The sequence below is a fragment of the Pelodiscus sinensis genome, chromosome 3 (assembly GCF_052426305.1).
Source record: "Pelodiscus sinensis isolate ZL-2025 chromosome 3, ASM5242630v1, whole genome shotgun sequence".
NCBI lineage: Eukaryota > Metazoa > Chordata > Testudines > Trionychidae > Pelodiscus > Pelodiscus sinensis.
In genome coordinates, this window is record NC_143054.1 from 29,030,142 (window position 1) to 29,051,751 (window position 21,610).

Sequence of the window (21,610 nt, forward strand, 5' to 3'; positions counted from 1 at the left end):
GTAAAATCATCAATCTCAAGGCTAAAACTGCTGTCTTTAGTTTTTCCCCTTCAAAGTCTTTTCCCCCAAAATAAGAATGTTTTTCAAAATATTTCTCAAGTTTTCATTTTTTCTCTAGAGGTTTTCATTTACTAGATTTGATTCCTTTATTGGAGTGTGGAGTAGGGATGTTAGAGTTTAAATGGTTAACTGCTGCATATTGGTTCCTATTACTATTTATATTATGCTAGGGAGCATGGGTAGGCAGCTGGCAGTCAAGAGCCTGGGGGCAGATGATGGCTGGCAGCCCATAGCTCACAGTCTAGAGGGCTGATAGGGCTGGAGCCCACTGGGCCAGCAACCCAGAACCCACGGGGTTGACAGCAGTTCAGAACCTACAGGGCTGGCAGCTGGCAGTGGTGGAAACTGAGAGCCTGCAGCACCAACCAGCAACTCGCAGAGCCTGTTTAACCATGCAATTGATGGACTTTCCATTGGTTACATGGTTAATATTTTTTAACATTTTTTACATTCCTAGTGGGGGGACGGCAAGGGCATTTGTTTTCCTATTATGAGTTCTCATTTCTTGGCTTTAAAATTTGGGATTTTCAAAGTCAAAATGTTTCTACTTTAAAAGATTGAAAAAAATAAACGTTTTAAATTTATTGATACTTAACACGAGGGGGAAATACTGATAAACTGCCATAAAAAATAAAATTAGTTCATTTAGAAAACTAGCAAAATTAAACTATCTTAGAAATTTCTCTAAAATGTGTTTTGACCTATTCCGGTAAAACTTGTAAAGGAGATATTTCCTCTTGATCTTACCACAGGTCCAAAGGTTTGGAAATCAATATCTAAGCAGGGCAGAATGAGCATACATCTCACCACCTCCAGACCACTGTGTAAATTTCACTTCTCTTTACTTTTCCTGCATCCATAATGAAAAAAAAAACAGCAAAGGAAGGAAGATGTGTCACAATAGTTCTGGGGATAATAATCAAAGGAAGGAAAAATAAACCACTGGCCCATTACATATATGATCTCTTTGCAAAGATACTATCCTTCCTGAGCAAGCTGTACCCTTTCATCCCAACATTCCAATCATGTGTATTATCCCACCAAGTTTCTGTGATGCCAACAATCTCATAATTGTACTTGTGTATTAGCACTTCCAGTTCTTCCTGCTTATTACCCATACTTCTCGCATTTGTATATAGGCATAAGATCCTGATTTGACCTTGCCTCCCAGTTTTGCCCTGAGCCTCCTTTCTCTCTGCCATTATAGGGTGTAATGCACCCTTCATTGAAATCAATCCCATAGCACTTTACAAACATGCAAACCAGAGAGACTAGGTGGGTAGGGTAATACAATATATTTTATTGGACCCTCTTCTGGAGCTGAAAGGCACAAGCTATCAAGTGTCCACAGAACAGGTGCCCATTAAAGCCATTCTCAGTTTTGTCTGAGTAAAGGAATACACTGGATCCTAAAGAGTTTGATTAGTCCATGGGCAGCTGTCGGGAGGATATTATGGCAACTGCCAATGGCACAAACCTTTCTAACTGGAGTTTCAAAGGGACCTTCCTGCTTAGCCTTTCTTTACAATACTGTCATTTGACTCACTGTGGGGGTGCATTATACTGACCCGCAACTATATTGTTGTAGACAGCCTTCAGAGGACATTTCTGAAAAATTGAATTGACTCTCACTTCTAAATTATGCTTTTTTCTATCATGCATATTTGATATGAATACAGATAATGAAGGGCTTAAACAAATTATTAATCATGACATTTATCTCTATAGTTCTTCAAAATCCCCTTTATTGAATTTATTTGCCAGATTTGTCACTTATGTCTCTACAAATGTGAAAAAAGACTGGGCATGCTCATAAGAAGCAGGGTTTGAAAATCTAGCTCAATGTTTGCAACAAAAAGGTATCTTTCATCATCAAAGGCAGCACGGAGGGCTGGATAGAGCATTTGGACTCCTTCCAACTGGAACCATACTGGTGAACTATCTGCCAGGGAGATGTTTCAGGGTAATAATCTTTACATAATCCATCAGATTAGGGATATTCATCTCATGTTATTTAAAACAGTAGCAGATGGCAAAGTTAGTGTGATAAAAGATGGGATCATATCACTGTATATTTTGTATCTGTTCCCAGTGATTTAGTGGCATATTAAAAACAAATAAACAAATAAACAAACAAATACATAAATAAAGAAAGTCAGGGTTAAACTGATTCATTACATAGACGAGAGAACACACCTGTGAAAAAAATGAAGGCTTGTTCTTCTCTAGCTTGCACTCCTAGAATGATTTTCCTAAAAGGGAAATTGTCGAAGAGGTGAATAAATGAAAAGTTTAAGAGAGGTTTGAATGCTATATTCTTTGACTAGCTAAGCCAGTGTTTGATTGGAACACATGAAGAAATTGCTAATTTCAACTCACAGTGAAATTAAGAAACTCATGCCTCAAAAGAGGAGGGTGGCCAATGTTTCCTCTAATCTTTTCCATCCATGTGTGGATTTTTTCCATCTATGTATAGAATACACTTTTTTACATGCACCAAGGCATGTGCAAAGGTGCACCATCAATAGAAACACAAAACCTAGCTGTAGGCACTCTGCTAATCAGCGGGGAAGCATTGGAATCCCTCCTGAGTAGCCATTCAAGTGCATAGTTTATAGAGAACACTGGGGGGCAATCCTACATTCTAAACTTTTCAAGATTAAGACCCATGTTTGTTCTCTTTGATATTGCAATAGGGCAGGAGGAAACCCCTTTACAACAAATAGCCATAGGGCTAGGAGGCATCCACATTATGACCAAACCAAAATATTCCCCCAACTTTGGAAAACTTCAGATCCAGAGCAGAATTCCAGCTCAACCCAAAGTGCAATGTAGCTGCTTCGTAACACATCATAGAACTACTTCATGCTGTTTTAAGGTAGAAGGGATTGTCTTTAAACTCTGTGCTTTTTCCATTTGCATATCCATATTGGTTTATTACCCATGATGCCATGATTCCAGTGGCTTCATGTAGTGTCCATTTATGTTTCTATAATGTATATTTCAAAACTGAACAAAATGCAGAGGAGAAAATGGTGGAAGTGATTATTAACAAGCATCCTTTCAAGAGAGAATTCCAATTCCGGCCAAATACAGGTTTTTTATATTTGCCGTTTGAAAATGTCTTCCAGCAGTTTTGCTTGCTGTGCCAAGAATTACACTACTACACAGTGTTATCTGACAGACTTTTCCCCATATGCTTAGAACAGGAGATAACTTTAGTATCGCAAATACCACTGTGTGGCAACAGTTGATGAGGACTGGCTTTTTAACTGTTTACTCTAGCTCGTAAAAAGATGCCATTAATCATACAGTTAATATTTCTTTAGAACAATGGATCTGGGTCACTAATCACTCAGGCTGAGGTCTCAGTCATTATTTTCAAGGTGCTTCATGACCTTGGCCTATACTATCTAAAAAACCATCTAAAACTCTGGAATGAAGACCATGACTAATAACTCCATTCCTCTGGCACAATGGAATTCTCTGTCGTAAGGCACATCTGAGGGACAGAATGGTTTCTCAGGGGCCAGGCCAAGACTGTACAATGAACTGCAGCAGAAAAAAAAGGACCATCACAAAGTTCACCTCCTTTAGCTCCAAGTGCTTTGTGTAAGGGGACAGTTAGCCCCTTACTAAAACTCTGTGGGAGTTTTTGGTTCGCCAGCTCCCAATATCAAAAGGGGAAGGGTCCATGAGAAATCAGGCCCCTGAGACTGACAGACCCCAGAGACAATGGAAAGCAGCCAACACTCCAGCTTGGCCTGATTGACAGGTTGGACAGGCCAGTGAGAGGCCAGGCCGCGTCCTCCCTGTGAGCTGGGATTTTTCTGGGTCTCTCTGAGCAAGGAGAGAGCTGAGACACAGCTAAGAGGAGCAAGCTGTGTGGAACAGCAGTCCTGCAGCAACAGAGCCAGGCACATACAGCCCAAGGAGCGCAGACCCTGTGTTGAGCAGCAGACTGGCAGTGCTCAGAGAGCCAAAAGGGACAGAGAAGCAAAGCAAGGAGCTGGACACTGGCAAAGCAGCTCAGCCTGCAGCTGGGTGTGGTGAGCAGCTGGGACCAGCAAAGTTGGGGGAGAGGCTCTGGGCAGGGAGATATCACCAGCCAAGAGGCCCAGCAGGCCAGACTGGGAGAGGGGTCTGGCCACTTAGAGCTTGAGGCTGTGTGGTCACTGCCAGAGCAAGTGTGTCCAGCCTGCAGCCCCCCGCCCCCCGCCCGCAGCACATCCAGGGCCTGTAAGGGGCCTATAAAGAAGAGACTGTGGACTGTCCTTACACTCTGCAGACTGCTGTTTTGATGTCCCCGTGCTACAGAGCAGGGCTGTGTGTTCTCATTTAACCATTCTCATTTTTTCTTATTCTTTTCTCTTTAATCAGTTGATGTTTAATAAATTGTATTTGCTTTGAACCTTATGAAGTGATCACTGGGCCAAGAAGTCCTGCAGTGTGAAGAGAGCACCTCGGAGTGGGGACACCCTAACTCCTGCCCTTAGTGACTACAAGGTCGGGGATTAAGCCCCAGGAAACCCGGGCCCAGCCTTGTTGGGGTTTCGAGGACTCTGCTGCTCTGGAGAGTGGAGGGGGAGCCCTCAGGATCAGGGAAGCCATGGGGTAAAGGAAGTGGGAGCAGGGACTCTGATCCTTTTGCTAGTCCATTTCACCGGGGTGGTATAGAAGCCAGGAAAGTTCCCCACAATAGTGGGACCATTCCCCTGCTTACATTTGTTTGTCCTTCTCAAACATAAATATATAGCAAGGGGTATAATACACACACTTCATCTGGGGAGAAGATGACAGAATAAGCAGCACAGACAGAAGTTACACATATTGCTTAATGCCAGGGCTGCTGATGGGTGGAGTGAAGATGGCAGTTGCTCCAGGGCCTTACAATTTAAAAGGGCCCAGAGATCTGGGTTGCTGGTGCCACTACAGCAGCACCAGAGACAGATGCAACACCAAGTGGCATGGTCCAGACAACACTGAGGGCTGGATGCCCTCAACCCCGCCCCTTCCACCTAAGGTTAAGGTGTGGGGGTAGCCAGCTCCAAGCCCCGAGAAGGGGTGGAGCTTGAGCAGAAGGGGTGGGGCCAAGGACAGTCAGCCCTTAGCACCACACTGGGCCCTCCCTCCCAGTCCTCAGGCCCCGCAAAGTGGCAGAGTGCTGTTCCTGCAGTGTTTCAAAGGGGCCTTTGAAATGACAGGGCCCTGTGCAATTGCTTCCTTTGCCCCCCACCTCCATCGGTGGGCCTGCACATTTCTAAAACATACAGATAGATATACAGCATAGAATAGTCATGCTAGTCTCTGCAGTGATGCGTGCAGTATAAGCCCATAGTTAGAAAGACTTATTATTATTTCCCTGTTTTTCCTCCTGAAACTGGTTGAAATTTAACTTCAAAATTTGACCGAATTAATTTTTCCAATAGAAAATTCATCTCAGCCAGCAAAATACAGTAGTTGCAATTTTTCAGAAACAGAATTTGAATGAAAAATTCTCTTTTGAAAATGTTGCTCTCTTTTTCAACCACTGCTACATGCTTCTAAATGCAGCTCTGAAGTAGAAAAACCTTGGACTTGTTAAGGAGAAGAAATAAAAGTGATCTTGTCTTCCTCCTTTCTTTTCTATTTCTTTGTGGGTGTGCTACCATCCTTGAACCTGACTGCAGTGCTCACCAAAAACCACAAAGAACAATGGGATCTGGAGTGAAAAAGAATGCAAACCTGTTTCATTTTCACTAATGTCATGGGAAAGGGACAAATCCCATAGTTGTGATAACTTTAGTTATGAAAGTGAAGTGAGGGTGGAACAGGAAAAAAAAAAGTCATGACTTGGCACTGCCAGAGTCTAAGGCAGAAGGAACCATTGTGGTCATTCAGTCTGACCTCCTGTAGAAAACAGGCCAGAGAACTTCTCCCAAATAATTCCGGTTTGAACCAGAGCATATCTTTCAGAAAAACCGTTTTGATTTTTAAAATTGCCAGTGATGGAGAATGCACCACAACCCTCGGTAAATTTAACATTGTGTGAGCATAGGAGAGTTCCAGGGTAGTTCTCAATATAGGAACAGGGCCTATATAACTAACTAGCATACCAGATTTTAAAGTCGCAGAGTAGAAAGTTAGTGAAAATGGCAGGGTGAGTGTTCGGCAACTAAGATAGGAAAAGTTAAATGAAAATACAGTTGGAGTGAGTGGTGGTGGTAGGAAGGGTAGATCTGGAGAATGGCCAGCTAGATTTTGCCTTTATTTTCCAAGCTTTGAACCTAAAGGCAATTAACAAATAAAGAGATGAATTGTGATGGAAACAAATGATATACAGTAACTGTGCCCACACAGTTCCAACATGTATCAGGTCATATCACATTTCACTGAGCTGTAAATAACTGCTAAAGTCAGTGCTAAGTGAACATTCAGAGATGTGAGCCAAAGAGAATATTATTGCTTAATATACTTTGATCTTTCCATACAAACTCTAATTTCATCTGCTTTCATTTGAGAGCTACACAGAGAATTATCTTCACAAAGACCCATCATGAGCACAGCCCTGCGAGGTACTGAGTGCATGTAACTCCCTACCGACTAAAACGTGAACACTCAGCACACTAGCAGGATCAGGACCTAGCAGGACCCTTTAGTGAAGCAGTATCAGAATTACTATTTTGGAGGAGGGGCATACCTTGGTACGTTGCCTTATTTTCTCCATCTCAGCCCACAATAATTATCTAGGTGTTTGGTTCAATATAATGGATTAATCGAATCCCCCTAGGAAATAATATTTTGAACTCTGTTTCAACGTATAGATTAGCAAGCAACACTACTGATTTTTGACAGCGTGCAGTTCAGCATTCAAATCTCTAGTAAATGAGTTCATAGCAATAGAAATGGCAACACAGCTGTAGGTAGGTACCTAGGCTTAGCCAGTGTGGTAGCTAGGCATTTGTAATGCATCCCTTTTTAGTACATTAGCTCTCTGCTTTTCAGGGCTTAAGGATTCGAGTCTCATATGGACATTCATACTCATACAATGAGACTGGTAACTTGCTGCTGCATAATTGCAATGGCATGAGGGCTAGTCTGCTTTGTGACTGGGAGATTGTTTCCCTCCAGTGGAATATGAGGTACAGTTTAAGCTGTCCTACTGCTGAGTCTAACATATACTTACACTACTAATCAGCCACCAACTTGGCCCAGGCACCGCTAAAAGGAAGCTGTCTCTCCTTTTTCTAATATGTTGTATTTCTCTGCAAGTCCCTGAACGGATGGTGGGTTTCAAACACAGAAAACATGGAAGCCAAAATAAATACCCTGATTTAACTAAGCAGTTGTCATGGAAATGTTTTGACAACACAGGGCAGGAGCTTTGTAAGGCGTTTTCTTGCTTATTTTCTTTTCCTTTTTTCCATATCCTGGGAAGAAACCTCTCAGGAAACGTTGCTGGCAAGGAATGTGAATTTCTTGCCATCTCCTTGTGTTTGTTCAGGGGCCCCCTAAAGCAGAATCCTCCATTTCTTACCTTCTGCAATGTCAAGGGCTATTCGTCTTTACTCTACACTTCCTTCATTACCTGGTGTCAAGTATCAGAGGGGTAGCCGTGTTAGTCTGAATCTGCAAAAGCGACGAGGAGTCCTGTGGCACCTTATAGACTAACTGAAGTGTAGGAGCATAAGCTTTCATGGGCAAAGACCCACTTCATCAGATGCAACATTCATTACCTGGGGTAATCCTCATCCATGTGAGGTGCTGTCTATGTCTGTGTGATACAGAGGACATATGCATGATTTAACTACTCTGTTCCTCCTCTAGTGTTCTAAATAGTTTCAGAATTCCCCAGCTGTAAGAGGAAGCCATCGCTTTCTGCCTCCACTTACTAAGTTATTTGCATTATCCAGTTTTGTTCAACAACTTCATTAATGGCCTGGATGATGGGATGGATTGCAAGTTTGAGGATGACACTAAGTTGGGGGGAGAGGCAGATACACTGAAGGGTAGGGATAGGCTCCAGAGAGACCTATACAAATGGTAGGATTGGGCCAAAAGAAATGTGAAGACGTTCAACAAGGACAAATGCAGAGTCCTGCAGTTAGGATAGAACTATCCCATGCACTGCTACAGGCTGGGGATGCTAAACTATAGTTCTGCAGAAAAGGATCTGGGGATTACCGTGAATGAGAAGCTGGATATGAGTCAACAGTGTACCCTTGCTGGCAAGACGGCTAATGGCATATTGGGTTTCATTAATAGGAGCATAGCCAGCAGATCGAGGGCAGTGGTTATTCCCCTCGCTGGTGAGTCTACATCCGGAATATTGTATCCAGTTTGGACCCCCACTCCCCACTACAGAAACAATGTGGACATACTGGAGAGAGTCCACTGAAGCGCTACGAAAACAATTAGGAGGCTGGGGCACATGACCTATGAGGAAAGGCTGAGGAAACTGGCCTTACTGTTCAGAAAAGAGGAGTGAGGGGGAATTTGATAGCTGCCTTTTCCTACCTGAATGTGGGGTTCCAAAGAGGACAGAACTAGGCTGTTCTCAGTGGCGCCAGAAGACAGAACAAGGAGCAATGGTCTCAAGTTACAGTGGTCTAGTTTGAATATTACTGTAACTCCCAAGGAGATTACTTAGATTCCCGAAGCTCTGTCTGCTGGCAGCTCAGGGAGAGGCACACTGAGTTTGCCTTGGCTCCCCTCCCTACCAGGGACAGAGTCTGCCCAGCAACACATAGGGAGCGAGATGCCCCTCTCAGGGAGTTCAGGACGGGAAGGAGGAGCCATTGTTGGAGGGGTCTGGAGCCAGCCAGGGCAAGGGGAGGACGGCTGTGTGGGAGCTAGTAAGCCCAAGGCCTGCATGCAGGGTTTCCCCCTGAGAACTAGCCTCTAGGTACCTGAAGGCAGGATCCCTCCGCTGGGTTTTATTTCTCCACTGTTGATTCCCAGTTTGTGGAGTTTGCTGGGAGGCTTCCCCAGCCAGGCTGAGTTAGCTCTCTGGCTCCCTGGGTGAGACCAGTCACCGCATGGTCAGCTCTGCTCTGTCTGCTACTTCAGGGCTGCCGCCTATTGTGTGTATGTGTCTGAATGCTGGGGTAGGAGATTATAGTTTGAATTTTAGTGCAGTTGGGTAACCTGCACCTTGAGCCTTGCACCCCTTTGTGGTGGGGGGAAATTCTGGGACCGTAACAGCCTGATTCCTGCATGAAGAGGATCCCTGCCAGAAGAGACCAGCCCCTCTGCAGTGACTGAGTCATCTTTGAACCTAAGGCTCATTCATGGAGTGTGTGAGTGCACCATCTTTTAGTTAGTCAGGGAATTTGTTTGAGGATTTTATAACCTGCTGCATATTAAACCTGTGGAGGGATTTACCACCTTCTCCCACTTGGAAGTCCTTTGGGCTGTACTGGACCCAGTCAGCCCCACTGCTAAATCACTACAGAGAAGAAATTTGTGGTCATAGGTCATCAAGGGCCCCAACAAAGTATGCGTACCAACGGGACACTAATCTTACAGTTGCTGGGCACCAGTGACCCTAAAAATAGTGGTTTACCCTGTTATGTTATATTTGTCTCCTGTTTAATATAATTGTGTTTAGTATAGTGTATGTGTTTGTGTTATTTTCTGGGAGTCTCCAACTATCGGGCAAGTACGTGGGGATTCCCCTGGGTTAGAATTTTCCTCCCAAGCTGCCCTGGGTGACCCTGCCAGGAAGGAGTGAGGGGGATAGAGGCACCGCCAAATAAATCCATCGGAAGAAAGAAAGTTGAGTGGGTGGCAGGATCCAGAAGAACCCAGACCGGTCCATCAAAACCTGTAAGCAGATTGGCATTAAAGAAGGTAACCAGGTAGAGAGGGGGCGCTACATTAGGAAAAACTATTTCACTTAGGAAAGTGGTGAAGCACGGGATGGGATTACCTAGGGAGGTGGTTGAATCTCCATCCTTAGAGATTTTAAAGGACCAGCTTGACAAAGCCCTGGCTGGGATGATTTTGTTGAGGTTGATCCTGCTTTGAGTCAGGGGTTGGACTTGATGGCCTCCTGAGGTCTCGTCCAACTCTAATTTTCTATGATTCTATGAGAACTGCAGATATTCAGAACCTCTTGGAAGCAGGCAGTTAGGAGGATAATTGAGAGGTGCAGTGTGATTGCAGCTTAGCAAAAGATGAGACTAGCTTTTCCCCATGAAACTGGAAAGCTTTAGTTTAGTTTGGATTGTTTCCCCTTTCTTTTTCAGTCAAATTCTATTTACTGGATGTAAAAATGACATTTCTTCTTTCTTCCCAGCTTGATCCAGAGACAGTAGATCTGGCAGACATTCCCTCCCACAGAATATTGGTATTAGGGCCCAGCCCAACTGAGCTTAGCTAGCTGAAAGGGCCTCTGATAAAGGAGACAACAGGAACAGAGGCAGTGTGGTTAACTCTGCAGCCTGAGACCTCCAGCAGACATCTAGCATTCCTTCCAGGTCAGAGCAACAGTAAAATAAAGTTGTTTACAGAAACAGATTTTGTAATGCCTCCAGAGAAGAAATGATAGAAAATAAACATGTTCTATCAATCAGTGTTTTGTTTTATGCCTCTCCTCTTGTGTTCCTCTGAATCCTCTTTACAAGCCTACCACAGTCAGTAGGCTGGAGACATGCAATGAAATATACATGACTTGAGTCCTTGGAATAGTTGATTATCACCTCTGTAAACCCACTTCTGCAGCTGCAGAATTTTGGGGATAAGTCAATTTCTGCTGTGGAACTTTTGGCTTAAAATTATTTGCATGTTTTTGCTCTGAGGACTCAGTGTAGGAGACTCTATATGCCATTTTTATCTGCCTGGTATTTGCTCTTCTCTATAGTGGTGTAAAACATCTTTAGAGAGAAGTGCTTCCTATTTATTTCAAAGCCTGTATAACATTCAATCATCTAAACTTTGTGTACATTCTATTTAGCTGATGTTCCTTATCCATTTCTTTATTCCCTTTTCATCTCCTTCCGTCTTTGATCCAGTCTATCCACTTTTATGCCATTTTCTTGTTTCTCTGCTGGTTTCTCCTCCATACTGTCATTATTTATTGTCTCTTTTTGAAAAGCAGTAGCTCTTCCCCCTCCCCTTGTTCTGTCATTCACGCCCACTCTCTCATCCACCCCCTGGCTGTTTCCCATGTTAAGTGTGTCTTCCTCATCATTTTGTTAGCTCTGTTCTTTTGCTACCCACAGGCTAATTTCTGTCACCCTCAGTGGTTAAATTCAGTTGAAACAGAAGGGGGAGATCCCATCACCCCAGCTGGTGGGGGAGGAAGAGGAGGAATGCTGCTTGCCCAAGCCAGGAAGAGGAGAGGAAGCTGCTTGTCTGCTTTTAGTAGTTTTGCTGTTTAACTCCCATTTGAGTATGCTGCCCTTCATTTTACATTATCTTTTAAAGGACAGCCTTCTCTCTAATACAGCAGTTCTCAAACTGTGGGCCTCTCGCTCTCTGAGAGTCAGGGTGCTCACCCTTCATGCCTTGGCCCTCTTGTTCTGCACTATCCCAGACCTTTCTACTGTTTCCTTAAGTGGGTTGCTCTGACTTCATCTCTCTGGGTATGTCTCAACTAGCCCCCTAGTTCGAACTAGGGAGGCTAATGTAGACATTCGAAGTTGCAAATGAAATCCGGGCTTCATTTGCATCTTCCCGGGCGCCACCATTTTTAAATCCCCCTTAGTCCAAACTCCATGCTCGCGGCTACACGCAGCATGGAGTAGGTAGTTCGAATTAGGATCTCTAATTTAAACTACCGTTACTCCTCGTTTCCTTGTATTCCTCCATCTGTCTATGCCCATCTGATAGCTCTTAGCCTAAATACAACATGGCAACACTACAGCTGGAGTTGTAAATTCCTAGTCTTGTGGATACATCCATGCTAGCTCTAATCAAGCTAGTGTGCTAAAATTAGCAACATAGTCATGGCAGTGCAAGACTCGGGATGGGCCAACTGCTCAAGTATATTCCTAGGGTTTCAGTTGGGATTGTGCTCAGCTGACTAACCTGCTCTGTCACTCACACTGCCAATCCAACACTCCTATTTTCAGTCCCTTAGCTCAGTCAAAACTAGTGCAGGTATGTCTACCCGAGCTGGAAATTAACACCTCCAGCTCCACTGTAGACAGTTTCTGAGATTGTAAGCTCTTTGGGGCAAGGACCATCTCTTTGTTCAGTATCTGTACAGAACCTAGCACAGTAGAGCCATGGGCTCCTAGCAACTATGATTATACATACAAAGAACAACAAGAAGACAGAACAACTTGCAGGATCAGGCCTTAGAAATAGTAACAAACATCCAGCCTCAAGAAAAACTGCATCTTATTTAAACAAAATTATTCCTTGTGCTTGGATAACTGAATACCTCCACTGCACTGTCAGGCATGAGATGAGGCCAAGTACCTTCAGTGATCCATGAAATGCCATTATTCCAGCAACTCATACTCACACACACATAGAAGTATCTGATATAAGTAACAAATAGCTCCTCCATTAGTCGCTTTCTGTAAAAAATATTTATAGAAAAATTGTTGCTCCTTTAACTAAATTTTCTTAATGAATTCTGATTCTCCATACCCAATGGCATTTTTACTGTAGCACTTCTTTCTCCAGAAGCATCTCCAAAACTTAGATTTGGGAACCGTTTGCTCTATGGTGCTCTTCAGTAGAAGTTTTCAAACTGTTCTCTGTTGATTCCCCTTCCTACACTGACTGATCACATGAAACTGGGTATCTCTCCTTATTCCAGCTGCTACATGTCATCAAAAAGCCATGTATATTAAATGCTTCCCTAATATAACTTTTTTCATATAAACAATTATGGTATTGCCAAAAGGGGCCGCTGCTCTTGCATGGGTTAAATCATGGTGTGTCCTATTTCTTATATGATTTTCAATGTGAGGACAGATGGCCCAAGAGATAGGTCTCTGTACTAGAATATGTGCACGTTATGCAAAGAAGTTGTGGAAGACCTGTTCTATGCCAAGGAAGTATTGCATAGGAAAAGCTCTTCGATAAGGCTGTTTCTAGGATACAATGATTGTGGTTGTTTTGATCAGAGCAAATAAAAACTCATAGAAAACAATTTTTTTGTGCAAAGAATTAAAACAGCAGGCACCATGGAAGTCTGTGGTGTTCAGTTTTAGTACAGATTGATTAAGGCCTTAGCCAAGTAACAAAGTGTGCTTCAGTTCCCATCGACATTACACCTGGAACCCCACTGTCACCAGGCCAGAGGAATGGTGTGATATAAACAAGTCACTTGATAAGAGTTGGCTCTGGACTGTTGATCATCTCATAAATAAAGCCAAAAGGACAGAGGAAAACAAAACTTTGATATTAAGAAGCATGAAAGAAGAGAGATGGGATTTAAAAACAATTAAGGGGCAAATTGATGATGTTGCTAATTATGGCAAGGGAGAAAAATGGGAAGATTCAGCAATAATATTTAGTGTCATTCTCCAGCTAAAATGAATAATGTACGTAACTGAAGCGTGGAAAGGAGAAAGTTCTAGACAGAGCTGTCTCATCTAGAGGATGGGCCCCCATACTGAGATTGCAGGGCCCAGTGTGACTTGGGGGATTATTTGGGGGATCTGCAGCCCGTGGCAGGGGTTGCCCTCCCCCTGCTCTCACCATGGCAGGGGGAGCTGCAGAAAGTGGGGCGATGTAGCAGCCTGTTCTGCTTCACCATCTTCCAGTGGGGTCACTCCACTTCATCACAGCAGCAGCAAGCAGAGCTGGCTTCTGTGATGCTCTGCTTCCCATGACTCCTGCCACTGCAGTGAGTGCAGGGGGGACTGACCCCTGTTGCACCCCATGCCAGACCCACCAGTAATCCCCCAGGTCATGTCACTCTGAGGAGGGGATTTTAGGGAAGTGGTGCAAGGGGGCAGGAGAGGGCAGAGCAGGGGACAAGAAGAGGTAGAGTGAGGGCTGGGCTTCAGGTGGAGGGTGGGTGTTTGCCCTGGTACCCACTCTGCCCCGGGGACAGCCCTGGTTCTCGACAGCAACACAACGCGAGTGAAAAGAATAAGCAATTTGGAGCTCAGAGGAGGCAGAGAGGTGGCCAAGATTAGAGAAGCAAAGAGTGTAAGTAGGAGAGTGATTACTATTAGGTCAGAGGTTGTTGCTCAAGGAAATCTTATGGTGAGTTTTGAAAACTAGAGGACACTGGGACTGTATTCTAAGGTCGCTAGAAAATGCAGCTGATGTGCTTCTGCTTCTTGCAAACAAAGAGCCTGATTCTGATCTGACATTGAATTTACACTCATATGACTCCAGTGACTTCAGGGGAGGGGTTACTCCTGATTTACACTAACACCTGTAAAATCTGAATTGTGTCCCAAAACGAGCCAAGCCACAGTATTCTAAATCCCCTGATGTGTAAAGAACTGGAATTTAAGAATATCATTAAAAAGGGAAGCACAGCAACAAAGATGCCATTAGGATCAAAGCACATTTAAAGATGTCAGCGGAGGTGTGGTCAGTAAATGTTGGCAATGTTCTGAAGATGGTGATAAGCAGATTTACTCACCACGAAAGAACAAGTGCAGAGTCCATAGTGATTAAGATTTCTGACTTTGGGAGAGAAGAAAGGACCTGATTCTCTCCTCAGTTACAATTTTACATCAGAGTGAAAGAGGAGAAGAATCAGGTAAATTCAGACACAGGGATAGAGGGGAATTTTTTTAACTAAGAAGGAAGATGACAGGCTTTGAAGTTGTCAATAGTAGGAAGTTCTGTAGTGCACAGACAACAAACAATATATCATAGTGTAGAACAAAAGGAATTTAAATCAATTCAGATTAAATAAATTGCTTGGAATCATCACGCCAGCACATAATAGAGTCTCCTTTAGAGAATAGCAGATACGAAGAAAAGGATATAAAAATAGCAGCTATTACTTGAAACTAGCAGCAAAAACTAGGTACCAAGTAACTAGGTAATAGGGAGAAATATTTCTACACTATCTTAATTATAAAATTGGGATATTGATTCCATAGGGGTATGTCTAGACTACAGGCTTTTGTCGACAGAAGTTTTGTCGACAGATACTGTCGACAAAACTTCTGTCGACAAAGAGCGTCTATACTACATTCAGTTCTGTCGACAAAGCAAGCTGCTTTGTCGACATGGTAGTGTAGACGCAAAGGACAGTTTACATGCAATAACACCTTCTGTCGACAGAAACTCTGTCGACAGAAGGCGTTATGCCTCGTAAAATGAGGTTTACCAGCGTCGACAAAACTGCTGAGTTCTGTCGACGTTATGTCGACAGAACTCAGCGGTAGTGTAGACGCAGGTTTAGTTTTGTCGACAAAAGTCCACTTTTGTCAACAAAACTCTGTAGTCTAGACACACCCATAGAGAGGGGATTTTATAGAGTTGTAGCCAGAATAAGAGTGTTTCTTTAAGGTAAAATTTAGCTTCATTTGCAGCCTACACATGCTCTGGTAATTGCAGAAGATGGATAATCATATACTATATGTACAGTAACCTAGGATTAAAACAATACCAATACCTAGTTATTACATTTTCTTATTATAGATAAGTAGTTTTAGTTAGTGCTGAAGATCTTTCATCAGACATCGAGGAAGAGAATTAAAATTAGAATTAATTTAGAGCACACACTGAAAGAGTAAAAGCTTAAAAAACAATTAATAGTCCTACAGCACCTAAGGGTGTGTCTAGACTATGTGGCTCCATTGACAGAGCCATGTAGATGAACTTACTCGGCAAAGGGAAATGAAGCGGCGATTTAAATAATCGCTGCTTCATTTACATCAAAATGGCCACCGCGCTGTGTCAATCAGCTGATTGTCGGCACAATGTGGTACCGACAATCAGCTGATCGGCACAATGTAGCAGCCATTTTGATGTAAATGAAGCGGCGATTATTTAAATCGCCACTTAATTTCCCTTTGCCGAGTAAACTCATCTACATGGCTCCATCGACGGAGCCATGTAGTCTAGACACACCCTAAGAGACTAACAAAAAATGTAGATGGATCATCTACATTTTTTGTTAGTCTCTTAAGTGCTGCAGGACCATTCATTGTTTTTTAAGTTTTTCATTTACGGTATGTCTACACTGCAGAGGAAGATTGAAGCTGCCGCTGTCAATCTTCCAGGGTTCGAATTAGCGGTCGAATTAAGACAGGTAATTCAAATTGAGAGAGGTGCCCCAGTCAATTCTGGTAACCCTCATTTCACGATGAGTAAGGGAAATCAAAGGGAGAGTGTTCTTCCTTCAACTTCCTGCAGTGTAGACAGTGCCAGAAGCCGAGTTAAGCTACTTTGACTTCAGCTACACAATTAACATAGCTGAAGTTGCATATTTTAATTTGACTTTTCCCTGTAGTGTAGACATGGCTACCTCTCTGAAACTGGAAGAGTAGTTCTTAGGCTCAATTCAGCAAAGCACTTAAGCACATGTTTAAGTCTATTCCTACTCAGCAATGTTTAAAGCAGGGGTTTAACGTTAAGCATGTGTGTTTAAGTCACATATCTCTGCAAGTTCCCTGAGGCAGGATTCATGTCTGTCATACTATGTACAGAAATGAACATGCTGTCCACAATGTAATAATTCTGGACACCAAACAGAGCATCTATTTTATAACACTGATGCTTGATTCTGAAATTAAAAATACTGTGTCTGGTAGGACAATTCTGAGCAGACTTGAAAGGCTTGCAGTGCTTAATGGATGTTTGTTTAACCTCTGCTTCCTTCTCCCTTGTTCCTCTTAAAACTTGTTATTCTTTAGAGAGGGGAAGAGGGTGTACACTCGGATAGCCTTTCTGTGACACCATACATAATGGTTCACAGAAGGTATCTTTCCAGTTAGATTGTTACTGATAGCTTCCTTTGCCTACCCAAAAAGATCCCAGAGGCTAGTTCAATTTTCTCCTTGATGGGAGACACTTTTCAAGAAAACTTTAGGGGGGGATTTCATATATTTTTTGTCAAAGAAAAACGAAAGAAAAGCAAGCAGGGTTGTTAAATCTTGCAGAGAATCATAAGGGATTAGATAAGAAGCATGCTAATAATGGAAAGTAAGAATTATTACAACAGTTCATATGAATGAAGTATGAACAGAATCCGATTATGAATCTCTAAAATGAGATTCAACTGGGGTTTTCATCTCTGCTCGCTTTTGCTAGGCACAGCAGGGTAGCAAAAATTAACTTGCAAAGCTATTCTGCTCTTTAACTTCCCATCTTGCTTCTCCTCTATTGTCACATTACTGGATTTTAAAGGGACAACCAGATCACTGCAGCACCCATAGGGGGAGAGGTGTTTACCCCAAAGTATGTATAAAGGGGGCCATGTGAAGTGTCAAACGAAAGCTTATGTTCTACTGATTTTGTATATGCTATTCATGTACTTGTATGATACCTGTATGTGGAGTTATAAATAAGTAATTTGTGCTTATGCTGGAAGATTCTCCGTCTGAGACAGAGCAAGTGGAAGGAATGTCCAGTCAGTGACTATGCTAATTAGCAAGGCTCCAGGGACAAGGCTCTCAGAGAGCCCAATACACACCTCAGGAATGCATCTGGAAATCTGGATACCTGCAAACCAGCCAGGGCATAATGGCTTCCAGCATGTGAAACAGAGGTAGGTCACTCAACCATGTGACCTGCTCTGGCCAGGAGGACATCAGGAGGGATATAAAATGCCATGAGGGGAACTCCACCTGGCCTTCAATTCTGCTGCTGATTCCTGAATCAGCCTTGCGAGGAACAGCGGGTCAGGAAGAATCGTTGGCCCATCCTGACATAGGATGTACATCAGAGACTTTTAAGGGATGGTGTAGACGGAGCTTGATCCTGCCTTGAGGGCGGGGGGCTGGACTCGATGACCTCTCGAGGTCCCTTCCAGTCCTATTATTCTATGATTCTAAGATAGCAGTTTGTAACATCCCTGCTGAGAGCCTGCATTGAGAACTTGGTGATTCGATGCATGTCATGTATTCTCCTTAACAGCCCTACTCTCATGCTTTTCTTTCTTTTATTAATAAACCTTTAGATTTTAGATTCTAAAGGATTGGCCCAGCGTGATCTCGTGGGTAAGATCCAAAGTGTAAATTGACTGGTAACTGTGGCTGGTTCTTTGGGACTGGAAAGACCGGTTCGGGGTAGGTGAGATTGGGTTCTATAACCCCTCGCCTGTGTGTTAGGCCCGGGGCTGATTGTGGCACAGGGAGAGCTGGGATGTCTAAGGGGTTTTGCTCGGTGTGACTGGTTTGTGACCTGTTTGGGAAGGTCACTAGTCAGGGGCTGTAAGGAGCCCTGAGTTTGAGCAATTCGCCCTGAGCGGATGCCCCCAGCTGTGCCCAGACCCGGCCCGATCTGACACATCTATCCACCCAGTTCCTGAAAGTAACATGGCAAAAATGCAAACTTCTCCTATTTTTCCCTAGTCTCTCTTCTGCCACTGTCCTTTCTCCAATACGGTGGACTCCACTGTCTCCCCCATCACTCAGCCTCATGTCCCTGGGGTTACCTGAATCCTCCCTTCTTTCCTTCTCTCCTCTGCCTGAAGAATAATTGCTAAAATTCAGGCCCCATGGAAGTCAATGGAATTTTTGCCATTGATTTCACTGGGGCCAGTATATCATCTCTTATCACTTCTCCTTTCATAAAATTAAAATCTTCCTCGGCCCCTCTCCCTCTAATGACAAGCATTAGAATCATACTGGGGTTGCCTCTCATTTGTCCTGTTCTATAGACATCTATCAGGGATGGTCTAGATGGTACTGGGTCCTACCGTGAGGGCAGGGGAGTGGACTCGATGACCTCTCAAGGTCCCTTCCAGTTCTAGCGTTCTATGATTCTATTCGACTAGTTCCTCTCCATCACCCTTAATTCTTCCCTCTCCCAGAGGTGGCCCTAAACAAGCTGCCAGCAACTGGCACCCTGGGTGAACCATGCAATCGGCACCCCCACCTCCAAATCCCTCAATGATATTGCGCCACCATTTGGCGCCCTAGGCGACCGCCTAGTTCACCTATATGTACGGGCCACCCCTGCCCGCTCCCCTCTTTCGTTAATACAACATTTAAAATCTAAAATAATATTCCTCTCCTGCCATTCTGACCATATCATCCCCATTTTCAAGTCATTTTGTTGGCTTCCTCTCTCTTTCCATGCAAAGTTCAAACTCCACGTCTGCCTATCTGTATTATTGACTTTTTCTTATTGCTCTCCACCTCTGCTGATGCTCTGAGCAAATTTGTCTCCATCACAAAGGCATTATCATAATACAGCTAAACAGCTTGGGATAGATTTTCTATGTATTGATGACTTATCCATAGGCATAAAGAAGAACATATGTTCCTTGGTTGCCATCCAGAATACATTATTTATGGCAATATTGTTGCAATGATTTTTCCTCCCTCTGAATTTAGCTGAGAGAGATCTAGATGTTGAGTGAAAAGGAACATAATAAGCAATAATGCAATTATTTATTTGTGATAGGACTAGGGGTGATGGGGAGATACAGATCTGTGTCTATCTTTTAATTATTTTGATTGACAAATAACTGAATTTAAAAAGTCCAAGGGCCTTGCATCTTTCAAACTAGCTATCAGTGGCGTTTAAACTACACCCAACAAAGCAACTTTAATCATATCCACTCAGGTGGAGTACCTGGGATGCAACTAGATGGTGAGACCATTGGGCCCTGTGTCCCACCAATTGGGAGTATCCTTCTTACACTGTGATGCTAACATACTACAAACCTCTGGCAGGTACTACATTTACACAGACGTCCATAGGCAGACACACACAGCCACTCATGAGCCAACAACAGAGTGGTGCCAGTCAATTTCCCCAGCCTGGTACTCCAGAACTATACCGTCTTGTACTACACAGAAGCCTAGTGTAAGTTTATTTTCCAGTTTGCTACTCCCTCAGTGTGGAATGGGCACAGACTAGCCTTTGTAAACTAAGCTGAGATTTTCCAAGCATTTCAACCAGTGTTTTAGATAAAATATAAAACTGATTTATTAACTATAGAAAATCGATTTTTTTTGTGATTATAAGTAGCAGGCACAGAGACCAAAGTTGGTTAATTAAGAAACAAAAAATTACAGTCTAAGATCTACAAACAAAACAGGATTTGAATGGAGTGGCATCTCATCCTGACAGATGGTACAAACCGGTGACAGGTCCTCAAGACATTGGCTGAGCCTGCTTTCTAACCTGGAACTACCCTGGCCTGTTGAAAGCTTTTGTCCTTCAGATGTTCCTCCAGGTGTTGAATGGAAGGAGAGAAACCAAGTGATGATATCACCTCTTGCCCTCTTATAATTTTTTTCAGTCTGCTGCAAAGTTCTTTTGTTATGACATGGGGAACAGGCAGTCCCCATTCGTCAAGCGTTCTCCATTACATACAGGCTCCCTCTGAGAAGTCTCCTTCGTATGCAGTTTCTGGGATAATGGATTCTTTTCTTGATGAGTGATAAGCCCAAGCCCAAGATTTGGTGGAGATGAGGGACTTCAACTATCCAGATATATGTTGGGAAAATAACACTGCAGGGCACAGACTATCCAATAGTGCATTGGAGACAACTTTTTATTTCAGAAAGTTGAAAAAGCTACCAGGGGGGAATTGATTTGATCCTAACAAATAGGGAGGAACTGGTTGAGAATTTGAAAGTGGAAGGCAGCTTGGATGAAAGTGATCATGAAATCATAGAGTTCACAATTCTAAGGAAGGGTAGAAGGGAGAACAGCAAAATAGAGACAATGGATTTCAGGAAGGCGGATTTTGGTAAGCTCAGAGAGCTGATAGGTCCCATGGGCAGGGGCAGATGACTGTTTTGCGGGGCCCCGGGCAGCTTAACTCCACGGGGCCCCCCCTTTGCCACGGCGCATGCGCTGTGACGCCATGCGCATACGCGGTGGCGCCACGGCGCATGCGTGGGGGTTTTTTTAAGCGCGGAGCCTGGGGCGGCCGCCCAGTTCGCCCTGCTCTATATTTGCCCCTGCCCATGGGAACTTTGAGACTGAGGGAAAAAACAGCTGAGGAGAGATGGCAGTTTTTCAAAGGGACAGTGTTAAGGGCCCAAAAGCAAGCTATTCCGATGTGTCAGAAAGATAGAAAATACGGCAAAAGACCGCATTGGCTTAACCACGACATCTTGCATGATCTAAAAATAAAAAAGGAGTCCTATAAAAAATGGAAAGTAGGACAAATTACAATGGATGAATATAGGCAAACAGCACAGGAATGCAGGGGCAAGATTAGAGAGGCAAAAGCACAGAATGAGCTCAAACTAGCTACGGGAATAAAGGGAAACAAGAAGACTTTTTATAAATACATTAGAAGCAAGATGAAGACCAAGGACAGGGTAGGCCCACTGGTCAGTGAGGAGGGAGAAACAGTAGCAGGAAACTTGGAAATGGCAGAGATGCTCAATGACTTCTTTGTTTTGGTCTTCACCGAGAAGTCTGTAGGAATGCCTAACATAGTGAATGATAGTGGGAAGGGGGTAGTTTTAGAAGGTAAAATAAAAAAAGAACAAGTCAAAAATCA